Source organism: Bos grunniens, chromosome 22 (assembly GCF_055505025.1).
Source record: "Bos grunniens cultivar Pamir isolate PY7600 chromosome 22, Bosgru_T2T1.0, whole genome shotgun sequence".
Lineage (NCBI taxonomy): Eukaryota > Metazoa > Chordata > Mammalia > Artiodactyla > Bovidae > Bos > Bos grunniens.
This window is the reverse complement of record NC_141186.1, coordinates 32,490,192-32,508,412: the sequence shown is the minus strand read 5'-3', so window position 1 is coordinate 32,508,412 and position 18,221 is coordinate 32,490,192. Positions and strand designations below refer to the sequence as shown.

The 18,221-nt window shown below is 40.4% G+C and overlaps 1 protein-coding gene across 2 annotated transcripts in view; it reads right to left on the bottom strand.

Annotated features, from left to right (window-relative positions):
- The window catches only part of FRMD4B (FERM domain containing 4B), a 358,959-nt gene that overhangs the window by 239,280 nt on the left and 101,458 nt on the right, over nucleotides 1-18,221 (bottom strand). For both annotated transcript variants that reach the window (XM_086366868.1, XM_086366871.1), the window contains exon 2: nucleotides 16,081-16,208. The gene's annotated coding sequence lies outside the window, so the exon portion shown is untranslated. The remainder of the gene's footprint in view (nucleotides 1-16,080; nucleotides 16,209-18,221) is intronic.

The following is an 18,221-nucleotide window of genomic DNA, read 5'->3' as shown; positions in this document are numbered from 1 at the left end:
GTTTTGTAGCCTCTCTACATATGGTACTAAATATCACAGTTAATAACCCAAATCTAAGTGTTCATTGTGTAAGTCAACCAGGGTTTTATAGGAGACCTGGCACCTTTATTATATGTCCTTGAGTATGATTTTCATTTGCAAACCCTGAATAAAATGCACTGGCTTTGCCTTTTGGAAATACGTCATGTGAGGTGGACCAGCAGGGGAAGTTATTTGAGATCTGAAGAGGATGTTGAGAGCTGATCTCAGGTTCAGGCAGAGTTAAAAAAAAAAAAAATTTCAAACACATTTAGAAGGATATCAACAAGCAAGTTGTTACGTCTTAGGGACACATATACACATTACCTTTTGTTGTTGTTGTTAATGACTAACTTCCTTTCACCAAATATAATCTTTCTGTGATTACTGATGTAATCATTGACATTGACTGAGCTCTTCATAATGGCCTCGGTCTCTTGCCAAAGCATTTCTAAATATTAGATGACAATATAGTGCTTATGATATGCCAGGTCCTACTCTAGGCACTTTAAATGTATTAACCCATTTAATCCTCAAAAAAACTCTTGTGAGGTAGCCAGAATTATCATCTTCATTTTGTAGATGATGAAACTTAGACACTGAGATGTCATGTAACCTGTCCCGAGTCACAAAGTAAACAATGGGCAGAGCCGGGATCCGAACTCAGGGAGTTTCGTTCCAGAGTCCTTTCCCTTGACCACTTCCACAACACTGACTCTGAAAACTGTGGAAAAAACCCAGCCCAAGTGCAAAGGGATTTTTACAGTGGCTGCTTCTATTAGCAGCTATACTCATCCTTCTCATTCACTCTCCATCTCTTTCTCTTCTTTCCTTCTTCCTTTTTCTCTAATATACATAACCATAAAATTCCCCATTTTTGACAAATATCCAGTCATTTAACCTCCATCACTATCACGAATGAGCAGTTCTACCTCAAAAAACCTCCCCCATGCTCCTTTGCAGTCACCTCTCCCTACCACCTCAGCCCAGAAAACAAGGGATTTTAGTCAGGGGGCCATGAACCCCAAGGGATCCTAGCAAAGAATTTAAGAACAGAACTTAAATTCATGTAAAAATTACATATTTCAAAGTTACCACAAACTTCTACTTGAAATTTAGCATTCCTTCAGTTGTGAATATAAGTAACAAACTACAGAACCATTAGCAGAAACATCACTTGGTATCCCAGAGAAATCACAGATACCCTATTATATTACGGTCACTGTCTGTAACACAAAATAGTGTTTACACTTCTGACTACTTTGAAATTTTGGTATACTAGAGCTTGTTATTTACTACATTCATAAATGAGCATCTGCTATTATATCACAGATACTTAATAAGTGTATTTAAATATAATCTAATTTAAATTTTCATTTTCAATTATTTTTGCTCTGAGAAGGAATTCAACTTGTGGAAGGGGGTCCCCTATTCTAGTCACTCATCATTTATTCCACCATCATTCCAATCAACGCTGGCCCAGAGAGGATGGTATCGAAATGAATAAGATCCAGCCACAGCCCAGACTGGTGGAGGAATCAAGCATCTCCTTTTCTTAAAACCGATGGTGGAAAGCAAAACAAAAACAAAAGAAAAAGCCAATGGTGTCACCAAAAACAAAAAAAAGCCAATGGTGGACGTGGAGCTATGCGCCTTCAGTCAAATATTGCCACTGCCTTCTCCTGAAGAGGATGGTCACACAGCCCCGCCTGAGAGAAGCCGCAGTTCCAGCCCTGTGCGACCTGCCAACAGCTGACAAAGACCACACACACCTCAGAGAGGGGAACCAGTCATCCGTGAGCTCAAGACTGACTCCGAGAGGGAGGGAGACATTGAGACATCATACAAAGGTTAGGCAGAAGATGAAAATTCACATTCTCCAATTATTTGGAACTGCTCTGTGACTGGAACTGTGCGAATAGGACACATTGCTTATACTTTGGTGTGTCACCTTCAAATAAATCATCTCTTAATTTATTAATGAAATCAACAAATCAATACAAAAAGGAGAGCAATGGGAAATTTTCATAAGAAATACAAATGATCAATAACTATAAAAAAAATTGTTGACTTTGCTGACGATCAAAAACAAATATCAAATGAATGAGATACAAAATTTCTCTTCAGTTGTCAGAAGCCAAGTTATTGGCATACAACACATGAATTGATGTAACATATAAGCTGACGACCTCAAATCCTAATATGGAAACCTGCATTTGAAATAAAAGCAACTTTTTTGAAAATAAAAAGACGAATCTGAAATTTGCTTAGGGGGACGGGTTAATTTCTGAAGCTTGTTTGAAGAGGCAAGGGTCAAAGAATGAATGTAAGATTCTAAATCACAAATTAGAGAAGCAATATAAAAATGATAGGGGCTGTTGATATTAAATTTACCCTCTGGTAATCAGAACTTGGAAGATAAGGGGCTTTATTTCTCCCCACCAGTAGTCCCCATGTTCACCCCGCTTTCAGCCCCAGTCCTCTCCCCACCTCTGTGACTGGATCGTGTCTTAATCAACAGGAAGGTATGAGACGTGCCAGAGCTTTGAAGGGCTTTCTCGTCGTCTTTCAATTTTTCCCAGTATTTTTCTCTGTCTTTAGTTGTTCCCTTCTCATTTATAGTATTTCCAAAAACGTTTCCCTAATAACTACCCAATATATCAGTGTCACTTCCTCCTTGCCTTGTAAACTCCTCAAGCACATCTTTTTCATTTCAGAATGTATTGGTCAGAGAGGACGTTTCATAAATGTTCATCAATTCTGTTCCCGTAAGAATGTGGATGGAATTAAATTTAGCAGGAAACACAAATCAGAGAATTAACATCAATATTTTCAGCCACTTCCCTGGAGGGGAAGGGCAGCACCTGAAACGGGTCTGGAGGCAGTTATTCTGTTCAGGCAGCGCCCCCCACTGGCCACTATGGAAAGTTCACCTTCAACACACAAATAGTGACTTTGCTGGCCCAGCATCCAAATCTCATCTCTCCTAGATTTGGAAATCAAGAACAATGCATCTTCCCCCCTACCGTTCATGATGGCTTCAGCTGAAACATGAGAACTTTAAAAGAGGAGTAATAATAGGTGTATTAAAACGCCCTATTCCATACAAAGTAGAAGCACAGTAATGTTTATTTTACAAATGAACCATAAAGATAGGTGTTTCTCCCATACTCTTCAGAAGCTCCAAGGCAAGCAAGTGGTGGAGCATGGAGCTGAATCTCATCTAACTCCAGAGGTCACACTTAATGACTGTCTCATAGTGTTCTCTTTATTTATTAAGTTTACATAAATAAAAGATAATGATATAAATATAAATTCAGCTCAGTTTAGTCGCTCAGCGGTGTCTGACTCTTTGTAACCCCATGGACTGCAGCATGCCAGGCTTCCCTGTCCATCCCCAACTACCCAAGCTTGCTCAAACCCATGTCCATCGAGTCGGTGATGCCATGCAACCATCTCATCCTCTGTCATCCCCTTCTCCTCCTGCCTTCAATCTTTCCCAGCATCAAGGTCTTTTCCAAGGAGTCAGTTTTTCGAATCAGGTGGTCAAAGTACTGGAGCTTCAGCTTCAGCATCAGTCCTTCCAATGAATATTCAGGACTAATTTCCTTTAGGATGGGCTTGTTGGATCTCCTTGCAGTCCAAGGGACTCTCAAGAGTCTTCTCCAACACCACAATTCAAAAGCATCAATTCTTCGGCACTCAGCTTTCTTTACAGTCCAACTCTCACATCCATACACGACTACTCAGAAAACCATAGTTTTGATTAGATGAGCCTTTGTCAGCAAAGTAATGTCTCTGCTTTTAAATATACTGTGTAGGTTGGTCATAGATTTTCTTCCAAGGAGCAAGCGTCTTTTAATTTCATGGCTGCAATCACCATCTGCAGTGATTTTGGAGCCCAGAAAAATAAAGTCTGTCACTGTTTCCCCATCTATTTCCCATGAAGTGATGGAACCAGATGCATGATGTTCGTTTTTTTAATGCTGAGTTTTAAGTCAGCTTTTGGGCTTCCCTGGTAGCTCAGCTAGTAAACAATCTGCTGCAATGCGGGAGACCCTGGTTCGATTCCTAGGTCGGGAAGATCCACTGGAGAAGGGATAGGCTACCCACTCCAGTATTCTTGGGCTTCCCTGATGATTCAGTTGGTAAAGAATCCGCCTGCAATGTGGGAGACCTGGGTTCGAGTCCTGGGTTGGGAAGATCCCCGGGAGAAGGGAAGGCTACCCACTCTAGTATTCTGGCTTGATGAACAAGATCCTGTTTCCCCCAAAGTCAGTTTTTCCCATCATGAAGCTTCCATTAGCATCTTATCCTCATCCATCAGAGGGCAGACAGAATGAAAACCACAATCACAGAAAACTAACTAAACTGATCACATGGACCACAGCCTGGTCTAACTCAATGAAACTACGAGCCATGCTGTGTAGGGCCACCCAAGATGGACAGGTCATAGTGGAGAGTTCTGACAAAACACGGTCCACTGGAGGAGGGAATGGCTGACCACTTCAGTATTCTTGCCGTGAGAACCCCATGAACAGTACAAAATATTAATTATGTTTGTTCAAATAAATTTTCAGCATAAAAAATCCACCTGTCCGAAGATAGTTTCGGTTTCAAAGTCTACCATAATATGTTAGGCTTTTTAATAACCTGATACAGCTTATGCTAAAGTTTAAGCACAGGAAGTTTCCTGAGCAGCTGGGTACAAAGGCAACTCCAAGGACAAGCGAATAAAAATGGGGCACAGGCCATATGATTTCAATTAGAGTCAGAACTGGGCCCAGTTTGGAGCCTCTGGGATGTGCTGGATGTAACAACCCCCTCTCCCAATTAGGCATAGCACCTGGACAGTGAGCTATAGGTAAGATGCAGACAAGGATGTGATGGGGCTGGAGTGGAGACTTTGATTTTGGGGGATCTAAAGTAGACTTTTTAAAGTGTGTATGCATGTGTTTGGGTAGAGGATTTTTCTCTTCTTTAAAGTCGCTCAGTCATGCCTGACTTTACGACCCCATGACTATACAGTCCCTGGAATTCTCTAGGCCAGAATACTGGAGTGGATGAAGGATTAGGGAGATTTACATTCACCTGAGGGAGTCAGAAGGTTCCAGAGGTGGGTGGATTTTATATCCGAGGTTTAGATGAGAGAATTTCCCCATTTGTATTAACAGCACTCTATCGGTAATACCTGCCTGGGGCTCAGGGTCAGGAAAGGTTGTGAGACTGACTCTGAGTTCTACAGAGAAGGCAAGCTGTGACGATTAATAACGTCTGCCCTGGCATGGGGCCTGAGAGGCACATTTACTGCGAATTTAATCAGGATTAGAACATTCATGGGGCTGCCATATCTGTTCATCATCATGGAGGTACCTCAGAGCTGCCAACCAGGACTAAGAGGAAAGACCAGGGGCAACCTGGGAAATTTAAACCAGAAAAGAATCTGAGCTGTGAAGACACAAAGGTCTGTGGGATCTACCCTCAGTTGTGATAACATAAGGCCATAGACACTCTTGTGAGCCAAGATGACAGAAAGGCCACTTGGCTGAGAAACGGGAGGGAAAACGGCAGGCGATGTGGCTGAGAACTTGTATTTCACGCTGGCCTAGGAGAGCCTGGCACATTTGCTATTTCTTTGGCTCCACCTCATGGATTGGGGAAATATGACTATTTATTGGGCTTCCCATTTTTCTTATTTTTTTTCCGTCATCCCTTTGCTAAAGTTCTTAGCAAAGTCTGCTTGGAAATGTTAGCCTGTCTCAGGTGTGCTGAGGGAAAATAAAGTTTTGGTCAATGATTTATTTAAATCATAGTATATAAAAGGGGGGAGAACTGCCCCCTGGTGGTCAGTTAGGAAAACCCCTAGAACATTATTCCCAAAAGTGTTCCTGGACCCATGACTTTCCACAAGGGAATGGGGGTGGTGGTTTAGTCACTAAGTTGTGTCCAACTCTTGCGACCCCATGGACTGTAGCCTGCCAGGCTCCTCTGTCTGTGGGATTTTCTAGGCAAGAATACTGGAGAGGATTGCCATTTCCTTCTCCAGGGGATCTTTCCGATCCAGGAATTGAACCCGGGTCTCCTGCATTGCAGGCAGATTCTTTACCGACTGAGCTATAAGGGAACTCCACAGGGGAGTACTCCATGGTAAAATTACTCTGGGAAACAATCTTAAATTGTACAATATATACTCATCCATTAGTTACTATATTATATATCTTTAAGACATTCACAGTATTTATTACCATGTTGAGTCCAAGAAGTCCAGCAATCAAGAAACTAACTTCTTTTAATTCACCATTATTTGAACATAGACAGAAAGACTTTTTAAAAAAAATTTTAATTTAACCCAGCATTTTGGGAGACAAGGAAAGATTGATTATGAGGTTGTTTTCCTCTTCCAATACGGAGATTTTCTTTCCAGAGCTTTTCCCTGACAAAACCTAGACAACTTGCATTTTTATAGCATTCTCCTTCACAATTGCATTAGTAAAAAGCTGGCTTATGTTAAAGAAAAATTCCCAGCTGGAGACAAATAATTTACCAGGTCACAGCCTTCTATCAAAGAAAAGCTGATAGCATATCAGTACACTCAAGTTTTTCAGGTATAACTACCCAATAGAAATCCTAGAAATGATCACATAATGTTATAGACAACTCTCTGGATTCTAAAGTTCTTCATAGTTGGGAGGTGGGAAAACACAGCAGCTCAGAGTGCTGCGGGCCTGCAGCCATATTCACAGTTCTGACAACAGCTCTACCTCTTACTAGCTGTGCAACTTTGGGCATGTTGCATAACTTCTCTGTGCTTATGGTTCCTCATCTGTGAAATGAAAATAACAGCATTTCCTACTTTGCTGAGGATTAAATGAGTTAAGACATGCAAAGTCTTAAAAGAGTGCCTGGCAGTTGGCTAGTAATTGATTGTTTCTGTATTTGCACCACTAAAGTTGGGAGTACGAAGTATCATTTAAAATGAAAAACAGTATTTTTTCCCTTTAAAAATACCTTTTGTTCAGGCTGAGACCACTTAGAAATGTTGGCCAACTATCACTAACATGTATTAGGGTGATATTTTAAACTATTAACTTTTAAAATTTGGAAACACTTGGGAATTTTCCTCTTAACATTTAAAAAAAATTGTGGGAAAATATATATAAAACTGTCCAGGTGGTGCTAATGGTAAAGAACCTGCCTGCCAATGCAGGAGATGGAAGGATCCCTGGGTCGGGAAGATCCCCTGAAGGAGGGCATGGCAATCCACTCTAGTATTCTTGCCTGGAGAATCCCGTGGACTGAGAAGCCTGGGGGCTACAGTCCATAGGGTAGCAAAGAGTCAGACATGACTGAAGCGACTTGAAGCGTGTGTGAACCACACATGCACATATATAAAGTTACCATTTTAATCATTTTTAAGATTGCAATTTGGAGAAGGAAATGGCAACCTACTCCAATATTCCTGCCTGGAGAATTCCATGGACGGAAGAGCCTGGCGGGCCACAGTCCATGGGGTCACAGGGAGTCGGACACAATTGACTAACACACACACACACACACACACATACAAGATTGATCACAATCCATCTCCAGAACGTTTTCATCATCACAGATGACACTGTATCCACTCAACTCCCTGCTTCCCCCTCCCTCGGCCTCCAAACAACCACCATTCCATTTTCTGTCTCTAAGAATGCGACCGCTCTAGATACTTCATATAAATGGACTCTTACGGTATCTGTCCTGTTGCACCTAGCTTACTTCCTTTGGCATACTGTCTTTAACGTTTATCCATATCTGCCATGTGTCAGAATTTCCTTCCTTTTAAAGGAAGAAAAATGAAAAATATTCCATTTGAAGAAACTGCATACTGTTTTCCACAATGGCTACATCATTTGACATCCCAACCAATAGTGCAAAAGATTCTGATTTCACCACAGCCTCACCAACACTTTTTTATATATATTAGAGCCATTCTAATCCATGTAAAGAGGTACCTCATTGTGGTTTTGATTTGCATTTCCTGCAACCCATTCCAGTATTCTTGCCTGAAGAATCCCATGGACAGAGAAGCCTGGCGGGCTATATACATCACGGGGTTGCAAAGAGTCGGCATGACTGAGCGACTAACACACACACAGAAAGACTAGTAATGTCAAGCTCTTAACATTTTTAAATGATCTTCAAGCAGAGTTTTATGAGAAGAACACAGACTTCAGTCACTAGCTCCCATCATCTGACATTTAGATTTTCCTATATACATATGCATCTTTGATAACTTTAAAGTTATTCCTTGCTTGGAAGGGGAAGAAAGAACACATATCTGGTGTCTATTTTAATTAAAAATGTTTAATAGTTAACTTTGAGGTATGAATGGTGAGAGCTCTTAATTGTCAACATCACAAAATACTTTTAACTCTGCATACTTTTACAAAAATCAGGCATATGTTTTAAAACAAATAGTGAATTTTGAAAAATAAGAAAATTAAAAAAAATTTTGTGAGACTTCAGAGACTAAGAAGAGTCTCTTTGTTTGTTTTAATCAAACTTCAGCAGGAAATTCAAATAATAGCAGAAACACATAAAATTCCTCAGGGTTTAGTGTTCTAAATGCCAGTCAGACTCGAAGTAATCTATTTCAAATCCTGTTACTCACATGTAATGACTGTTTATTTAACGTTTCAGAAAATGTTTAAATTATCTGTTTCTTTTTTATGTTTAAAAATTTTTTAGTGTTTCTTTAAAATTATTATTCTATTTTTTGTGAATGTATTTTAACCAGACTGTTTTATTCAAAGTCTGGAAATGACACAGTTTCCAGAAACTAAGAAAAATTATACTAAAGAGCTAAAAAACAAGCAAATAAACTTACTGTCATTTAACTATGAAAAGAAACTACCCAATCTAAAATAATAAACATTTAACTTAATATATGTAAAAGTTAACATGTCCGCTTCATAAGTTGATAAACTGTAGTATTCATAAATTACATTGTTTTTAAAAATAAGTTTTAGGTTTGATATTTTACATGGCATGAATCATCAGGACTGCATGATGAGTCCTGAAAAGTAATAAATAACAAATGAGGTTTTTGAAAAAAATAATTTCAAAAGCAAAATTCTAGGATGGTTAAACATGTATAGAGTAAGAAATTCCTTTTAACGTGGGATACATGTGCATTTTAATATGCTTGATATAACATGGGGTAGGTATATAAATGTAAAAATTCCTAAGATGGACAAATATCTTTAAATGTCCCTTACTGTAATAATTCAAATTACAATTAAAAAAAAAAACACATTGAAAATGTCTTCTCTTCAAAACACACTGTTGAGAAAAAGAAAAAACAAGTTCAAGACTGGGAGCAAATCTTTGCAAAGCATATATCTGATAAACGATTTGTATCCAGAATATACAAAAAGAACTCTGAAAACTCATTAGGAAAACAAATGACCCAAGGAAAAAAAAACGCACAAAATATTGAACAAGACAATCACTGAGAAGATACACAGCTGACAAGTAACAGCTGACAAGTAATGAAAAGATATTCAACATCATTTGTCATTAAGGAAATGCAAGTTGAAACTACAATGAGTTACTACTACATAGGTTAACATTAGAATGGATAAAATAGAGGATTGACCATACCAAATACTGACAAGGATGTGGAGGAACTGGGCCTCTCACTCGGTGCAAGTAGGGATGTAAAATGGTACAGCCACTTTGGAAAATTTGTTAACAAGTTAAACACACACTTATTATATGATCCAGGCATTCCACCCTTAGCTATTTACCCAAGGGAAATGTACATCCATATGGAGACTTGTACATGAATGTTCACGTACTGAAATTCTTAGTACTGAAAATCTGGAAACAATTCAAATGTCTACTAATGGTGAATAAACAAACAATAGGACTTTATGCATACAACGGAATACAGCTCAACGATAAAAAGGAATGAAATATCCATACACATTATAGCATGGATGAATCTTTAATTATGCTGAGTGAAAGATGCTAAAGAAAAAGATTATGTACCATATGATTTCATTTATATGAAAAGCAAACTACTGGAGAGAGATAGAAACAAGATCAGCGGTTGCCTGGGGCAAGACAGGGGCTGGGATTACCAAAGGACATGAGAAACATTTTGGAACGAAGTTAAGTTTTTACTAAGCTTCCCTATGGCTCAGTTGGTAAAGAGTCTGCTTGCAATGTGGGACCCAGGTTTGATCCCTGGGAGAGGAAGATTCCTTGGAGAAGAAAATGGCAACGCACTCCAGTATTTTTGCCTGGAGAATTCCACAGACAGAGGAGCCTGGTGGGCTGCAGTCCATGGGGTCACAAAGAGTCGGACACAACTGAGTAACTAACACTTCAATTTTTTCAAGTTTTCACTATCTTGATTATGGTGATGGTTTTGTGGGTATATATGTAGGTCAGAACATCAAATTGTACACGTAATCTTTTTATTTTGTGGGGCTTTGAGCTGCTGCTGCTTTCTTTTACTGCCTAAATGGTGCTGAACACCCAATATAAAGCAAGATATTTATAGTTCTCTGAGGATCCTCTGTCTTAATTATATTTGAAAATAATTTATCCATTTAATCATTCTACCACCTCTCTCTCTCTCACTCTTTGGTTTTACTGAGATGTAACTGAAATCCAGCTCTGAGTAAGTTTAAGGTGTGCCGCCTGATGACCTGACATACATATATTGGGAAATAATCACCAAATGAGCTTAGTCAACATCCATCTCCTCATATATTCACAAAAATTTTTTTTTCTCAAATTTTACACTTTAAGTATGTGCAGTTTCTTTTAGGTCAGCTGTACCTTAATAAAGCAATTAAGAAAAGGCCTAATTACAATAACTCAATAATATACAGGGATAAACTGTGGAAAATTCTGAAAGAGATGGGAATACCAGACCACCTGACCTGCCTCTTCAGAAACCTATATGCAGAACTGGACATGGAACAACAGACTGATTCCAAATAGGAAAAGGAGTATGTCAAGGCTGTATACTGTCACCCTGCTTATTTAACTTCTATGCAGAGTACATAATGAGAAATGGTGGGCTGGAAGAAGCACAAGCTGGAATCAAGATTGCCGGGAGAAATATCAATAACCTCAGATATGCAGATGACACCACCCTTATGGCAGAAAGTGAAGAGGAACTAAAAAGCCTCTTGATGAGAGTGAAAGAGGAGAGTGAAAAAGTTGGCTTAAAGCTCAACATTCAGAAAATGAAGATCATGGCATCTGGTCCCATCACTTCATGGGAAATAGATGGGGAAAAAGTGGAAACAGTGTCAGACTTTATTTTTCTGGGCTCCAAAATCACTACAGATGGTGACTGCAGCCATGAAATTAAAAGACGCTTACTCCCTGGAAGGAAAGTTAGGACCCTAGATAGCATATTGAAAAGCAGAGACATTACTTTGCCAACAAAGGTTCATCTAGTCAAGGCTATGGTTTTTCCTGTGGTCATGTATGGATGTGAGAGTTGGACTGTGAAGAAAGCTGAGCGCCGAAGAATTGATGCTTTTGAACCGTGGTGTTGGAGAAGACTCTTGAGAGTCCCTTGGACTGCAAGGAGATCCAACCAGTCCATTCTAAAGGAGGTCAGCCCAGGGTGTTCTTTGGAAGGAATGATGCTAAAGCTGAAACTCCAGTACTTTGGCCACCTCATGTGAGGAGTTGACTCTTTAGAAAAGACTCTGATGCTGGGAGGGATTGGGGGCAAGAGGAGAAGGGGACGACAGAGGATGAGATGGCTGGATGGCATCACTGACTCGATGGACGTGAGTCTGAGTGAACTCCGGGTGTTGGTGATGGACAGGGAGGCCTGGCATGCTGCGATTCATGGGGTCACAAAGAGTTGGACACGACTGAGCGGCTGAACTGAACTGATATAAGGATACAAAGAAAAGTAAATAATCTTTCATCTGGTGCCATCCATCAGATAATCTCCTTGAGGTTACCAAACTGAGTACTCCAGTGAGTACATTCTTTCATGTTTTCCCTTAACCTACATAAATGTATGATCTCATTAGAGGCTTTAAACTTTTTATGTAATGGGTGACCCATTAAAGTGGTATTTTCTGCAACAATCTATTAGGGTTTAAAAAAAATCTTATTATGCATAACAATTTTTAGTTCTGAGATTGAGGCTCATTTTTTTTATAGCTAAAATGCCTTAAATACCAAAAGAAGGGATGTAAAACTACACATAGAAGCATCTTCTTTATAGTAAATTACTAGATAGAAGACTCCGTCTTTACTGAGGGAGTCAGAACACCAAATTCTTTCTATAGTGAGAGGCTGTTTTTCTGCAAGATGTAATTTAATCTGGAAAAGGAAAACCATTTAGTGTTTCAAACTATAATTAGATTCTCACTCTAGGTTAAACATTGCAGCACGGATGTTAGATGTGGCAAGTTCGACTGCAAACCCACCTTCGGGATTATTTTGGTCGTACATGCTAGAATATCATACCAACTCCAAGATTTTACCACAGGTCAACTTGTTAAAAAAAATCTTCAATTAAAAAAATGATTAAATATATGCTCACTGTGAAAAATGCCGAAAATACCCAAGTATATGTGACGAAACTTTCTTACGCTCTTCCTCTAATTCCATCTGTTAGATACAACCACCTTCAACAATCTAAATGCATCTTCCCAGACTATACAGTGTATATGGGCATGCATGCATGTATTTCCTGCTTTTATTTTGACTATTCATTACCTTTTCTTTTTTTAAGTTTTTAAAAACTGTGGTAAAATATATATGATGTAAAACTGACACTTCAATCATTTTTTAATAGCATTGTTTTAGAATCATCAGAACATGCAGATTATTTTTCTTTTTAACTTTTTTGGTCATGCTGCATGGTATGCGAGACCTTAGTTCCCTGACCAGGGATTGAACCCATGCTACCTGCAGTGGAAGCATAGAGTCCTAACCACCGGACCACCGAGGGAATTCCCTGTCATTTTTAACTGTTTTAGCAGTATTAATTGGAGAAGGAAATGGCAACCTGCTCCAGTGTTCTTGCCTGGAGAATCCCGGGGATGGAGGAACCTGATGGGCTGCCGTCTGTGGGATCATACAGAGTCGGACACGACTGACGGGACTTAGCAGCAGCAGCGGTATTCATTGCATTACACTGTTGTACAACAAACAAGACCATTATTTCCAAAGCTTTTTCATCACTCCAAAGACTATCCATTAATCATCAACTCTCATCTTCCCTTATCCCAGCTCCATGAGTGTGTGCTCAGTTGCACAGTCATGTCTGACTCTCCGCAAGGCTCCTCTGTCCATGGGATTCTTCAGGCAATAAAACTGGAGAGGGTAGCCAGTTCCCTCTCCAGGGGATCTTCCCGACCCAGGGATCAAACCTGTGTCTCCAGCGTTGGCAGGTGGATTCTTTACCTCAGAGCCACCTGGGAAGCCATCCCAGCTCCAGGTAATGACTAATCTACTTCTTGTCTCTATAAATTTCCCTAGTCTCGATGTTTCATACAAGAGGAATCAAATGTCTATAATCAGGGGTGCTGAAATTTAGTAGAGATACACACATGCAGCTGTGCTTGACACTAAAGTACTGCGATTTCCTCCATAGTGGCTGGCAACAGATCACTGTCCCGAGCGTCACCTTTGAATTCCTCTCCACCTCCCCACAATCCAGCAACTGAAAAGTCAACATCACGGCCCATGCCTGTTCAACTTGATTCTTATTTGTGCTGACTGCTTGTTAATACTTAGAATATCAGTCCTGCCTACATGAGTCTAATTTTTTGTGAGACCTATTGACTTTTTTCCTCACGCCATTTCTGAACCTCTAACACGGTAGAGCATTTCATTTAAGAGACCTGTGCTCCTGAGAGCAGGGGGGGCTGTCTAGCTCATTCATTCTTTCATTCCCAAGATGTTTTATTGAACACTTCATATACTGCAGTTGCTGGACCAGAATCTCAGAATACCACTGTGAAAAGGCAAACACCATCTTGGGCTTCACAGAACTTATGTGCTTTTTTACTTTCTAGTAAGAAAACGCAGGTGAAAAATACCTGAAGAGCTAAATAAAGAAAAGAACTCCCAATAATCATGAGTGGAAACAGGTTCTTTTTTTTTAATTGAAGAGTAGTTTATATACAATGATATGTTAAAAAAAACAAAAGGAAAGAGGCTCTGAAGATGAGTATATGAGTGATCAACCTCCGTCCTCACTGAACACCTTCACAGCCTCCCTCACACCGACTTTAAATAAACAGGCTCATCACCTGTCAGACCAGCGAGGATGAAATCATACTTGAACACACCTTGTTGCAAGGCTGTGGACAGAAAAGCTCCTACATTCAGCGTTGATGAGACTGTCAGTGAGGATGATATTTTTGGAAATAAACTCACAAAGAGGCCCTGTTGAGTAGAGAAGCCAGAGAAAGCCCAGTTTGAGATTAAAGGAAAAGTCCGGGAATTGGGGGCCAGGAGAGAGGACCCAGGCTGCACTCGGGAGTGTGGGCAGAGGCTCCAAGTGCAAAGAGCTGGTGTGATTAGAGGGTCAGGAAGGAGGTAAGAGTGAGCACAAGGCACTACCGGGGTCTGGCTGGGAGGACAGTCAGGGCAGGTCAAGTCACACCAAGTTTTACAGATTACAGCCAAGGGTGGAGCTGATCCCATTTGTGATTTCAGAAGCTCCGACATCATTTAGGTCTATATTCTCCAACACTTCTCAAGGTACTGAAATCAGTAAGAATCTGAGAAATGCATCGAGCACCCCTGTAACTGTCCTGCATCTCAGCCTGGTGCCCGGCAGTCCCTGTGACAGCCTCTCGGACACTACAGATAAGCCCAGGGTTAGACATATCACCCTCCGCTTCCCTGATGTCTTTTGGGCTTTCCCACATCTCTACTTCCCAAAAAACAAACAACTGAAAATGTCTATTTTCGAAGTATACTTCATTCGATGAAAATAAATCAGCCAATAATTACTGAGCACTCTTTATACGCTCGGCCTTTGTCCAAGTGCCTCGTTTCTTTTAGCTCATTTCATCTACCCATCCTCTTCTAGTTGTGGAAACCAAGGCAAAGGAAGACACATCATTTTCACCGCAGTCACACAGGTGGTGAGAGGCAGAGTCCGTGTCCTGGATGGCTGCAGGGTAGTCCTTGCTGCCAGGGGCCAGCACGCAGAAATTACAATCCTCTCGTTAATTTCACTAGAGGCAGCATTTTGAGAAGATCGGGGAAAAGTGTCTTTAACTGTTGCACAATCTACTTGTGCATAATTCACACTTTTTGCACATTATACATCAATATCCTTCAAATCTGAATTACCCTTCAAATATGCCTATCAAATATGAATTATTGAGATTGGCTAATGAAGAAAAATCCTGAGAAACACAGAAATGCTACTTATACACCCACAATTGATCTCTATCACACTGTCATCACTACAGCAAGGCTGGGGCAACCATTGAAATATTTCATTTTCCTCCTCATTGTATTCCAAAAAGCAGTGAAAAATAGAAAAAAAATAAACCAAAGTATTGACATAAAAGATACAAAGCACATCTTCACTACCAGTAAGCGAAGGAAGAAAATCATTGCATGCATAAAAACAATCATTAGTGCTGTTGACAATTGTACACTGGACTTAAATTGGTCAAATAGTCAACTGCAAATAAAAAGAAAATTTTACAAGCGTGCAAATGAAATATTAGAAATATGTTGTAGGAAATGTATCTATGGCACAGTAGAGTTAGAACACTGTTACTTTTTGCTTGTTTTTCTTTCTGAGGCGAGAATCCCTTTGTAAAAATGTAATCTATTATTTAACTTTTGGGTACTTAGCTTTTACGTCAGAGGAGAGGACTAACAGTATTTACTGATTTTCTTCCCCATTGTTCGTAACTCAGAGGTTTTGACAGTAGATCATACCATGTATCATATCCTAGCCCCACCTGACGAGTCAACATACACTCACAAATATTCATAAACCCACTTTCCTGTAAAACACACCAGAGTTCAGCCTTTACTGAGATGTCTACCTACCTTGAACTAGAAAGTTCAGTCTCGCCTTCCTTTTGTTTTCACTGGAATAATCTTTGGATTTTGTTGGCCAGGCACAGATGTCATCTTCTTCCCTCACACATTCTTTCTTCTGGATTTCCCATCAAAGCCTGGAACACAGAACAGAGCAGCTCCTTGATGTCTGTGGGCACGGAAGAGAGAACTAGAAATCTCACACCAGGGACACTTCTAATGTATTTCCAATTTTCCTTTGGTTGGCTACAGTTGAATCACAGTTTTAGAAATTCACTTAATTAGGAGATTTAGAATAGAGCTATCTCAAAATACAGAGGAAAAGAGGCCACCCTCTTTAAAGATTTGAAACGGATGTGGCTTCTCACGTCCTGCCTTCCATTGAATACAGAGTGTTAGGCTTCTGTCTTTGTAGGAGATGCTGAGCACTAAAAGTTACCTACAGTCAGTTGTAAAATCAGGGCTGTCAGAGTAGGGGGGAACTCAATAAAATACCACCTCAGAATGCGTGTCTCAGAAATGCTGAAACCAGGATGGCACTCCTGAATCTCGTTTTTAACAGATGTCAGTTGTGGAGGGAATGAAGTGTGTGGCATGAATACTGATGAAATGTCGTGTGTGTGTGTGGGGGGGTGTGGTGTGGGTACTGCACCATAAGATACACTCATTTATATGGATTTGTCATTCTCCCTATAAAAGAAAACAGCTTATCCCCAGAAGCTCTCCCTGAGTCAGGAAGCACCGCTCTCCCTCGTCAACTGTGGGCTCCCACTGTTTCACATGCAGCAGGAGTGAAGATAGGACCAGGAGGGCGGAGGCAGTGGACGTGGTATTCATTCATCATTCTGCCACGTGGGTCAGTAAGACTCCACTGTCGTGCCATGAACCCCAATGCACCCCGAGCCCGGCCTGTACGACCCTCAATTCCTCTTAGATTTGGAAGCAGGTGTGAGGTGGAAGGGGACAACAGGAAGTTGGTGCAATTCCTTCACAAGCATCTTTGCCCCTTTTCCCCTTATCGCCACCCTAGGATGAATCCACCTTTTCCAACAGAAGCAGAGAACAAACCTGACTCCATATACAATCTGTTTCTCTAATTCTAACCCCGGTGCTCTGTGGCTTGTGCTTAGCCATGCTGGCTTGCAGCTTCTGTAAAGGAATGCTGCCGAGAGCCTGAATTATACAGGACAGCCCATTCTCAAGGGTCTGACCTTTCCATTCAGATACTTTCTTCACATGCAAAGTGAGACATCGGTGCGAATCAAAGAACAAGCCCCTTCCAGGCCTTCCAGTTCATGAGAAGCTTCAACTTCGTATGGAGTTCTTTGTGATTGGGCTATGGCCAAGTTTTATTGTACACCTTCCAAATTTTTTTTTAGGATGAGCTTATACTATTTTCATAACAGAAAAGAATAATTCATTTTAAAACATAACATTTCTCATTGTTACTCAGACATTTTCACAAGCTAAGATGCTTGTATTCCCGTACTAAACTTACTATGTGACTCTCCACGAATATAAAACAATGTCCCAACACATGCTTATCCAACAGGCTGTATGAAACAAATGTAAAATTTTATTTAATAGGCAAAATTGGATCTGTGACTCCATGCTGTTGTTTAGTCACTAAGTCTTGTTTGCCTCTTTTACGACCCCATGGACTGTAGCCTGGCAGGCTGCTCTGTTCCATGGGATTTCCCAGGCAAGAATCCTGGAGTGGGTTGCCATTTCCTCCTTCAGAGGATCTTCCCAACTCAGGGACGGAGCCCACATCTCCTGCGTTGGCAGGCAGATTCTTTACCACTGAGCCACCAAGGAAGCCCCTGTGACTCTACACAAGATGATAAGGATGAAACTAAACAGCCCAAAGATCCAATCTCAGCCAAAATCTCATACCACATAGAGAAATTAGCAGGACTTAAATATTTAACAATGCCTTGTAATTTTTTTAGACTTCTGGGTTTCAAAATTTCTGACAAAGTAATTCACAAGCCATAATTAACAAAAACAGGCAACCTCCCCCAAAGTCTCCCAGAGCAAAAGTAAATTCCTCAGAGCCCCCCTCCCACCCGCAGTCGGCATGCTGTGAACAGTGGCATGCCAACAGTAAAGCCAGCAGCAAACAACAGAAGCCAGAGAGGGTTTGGATC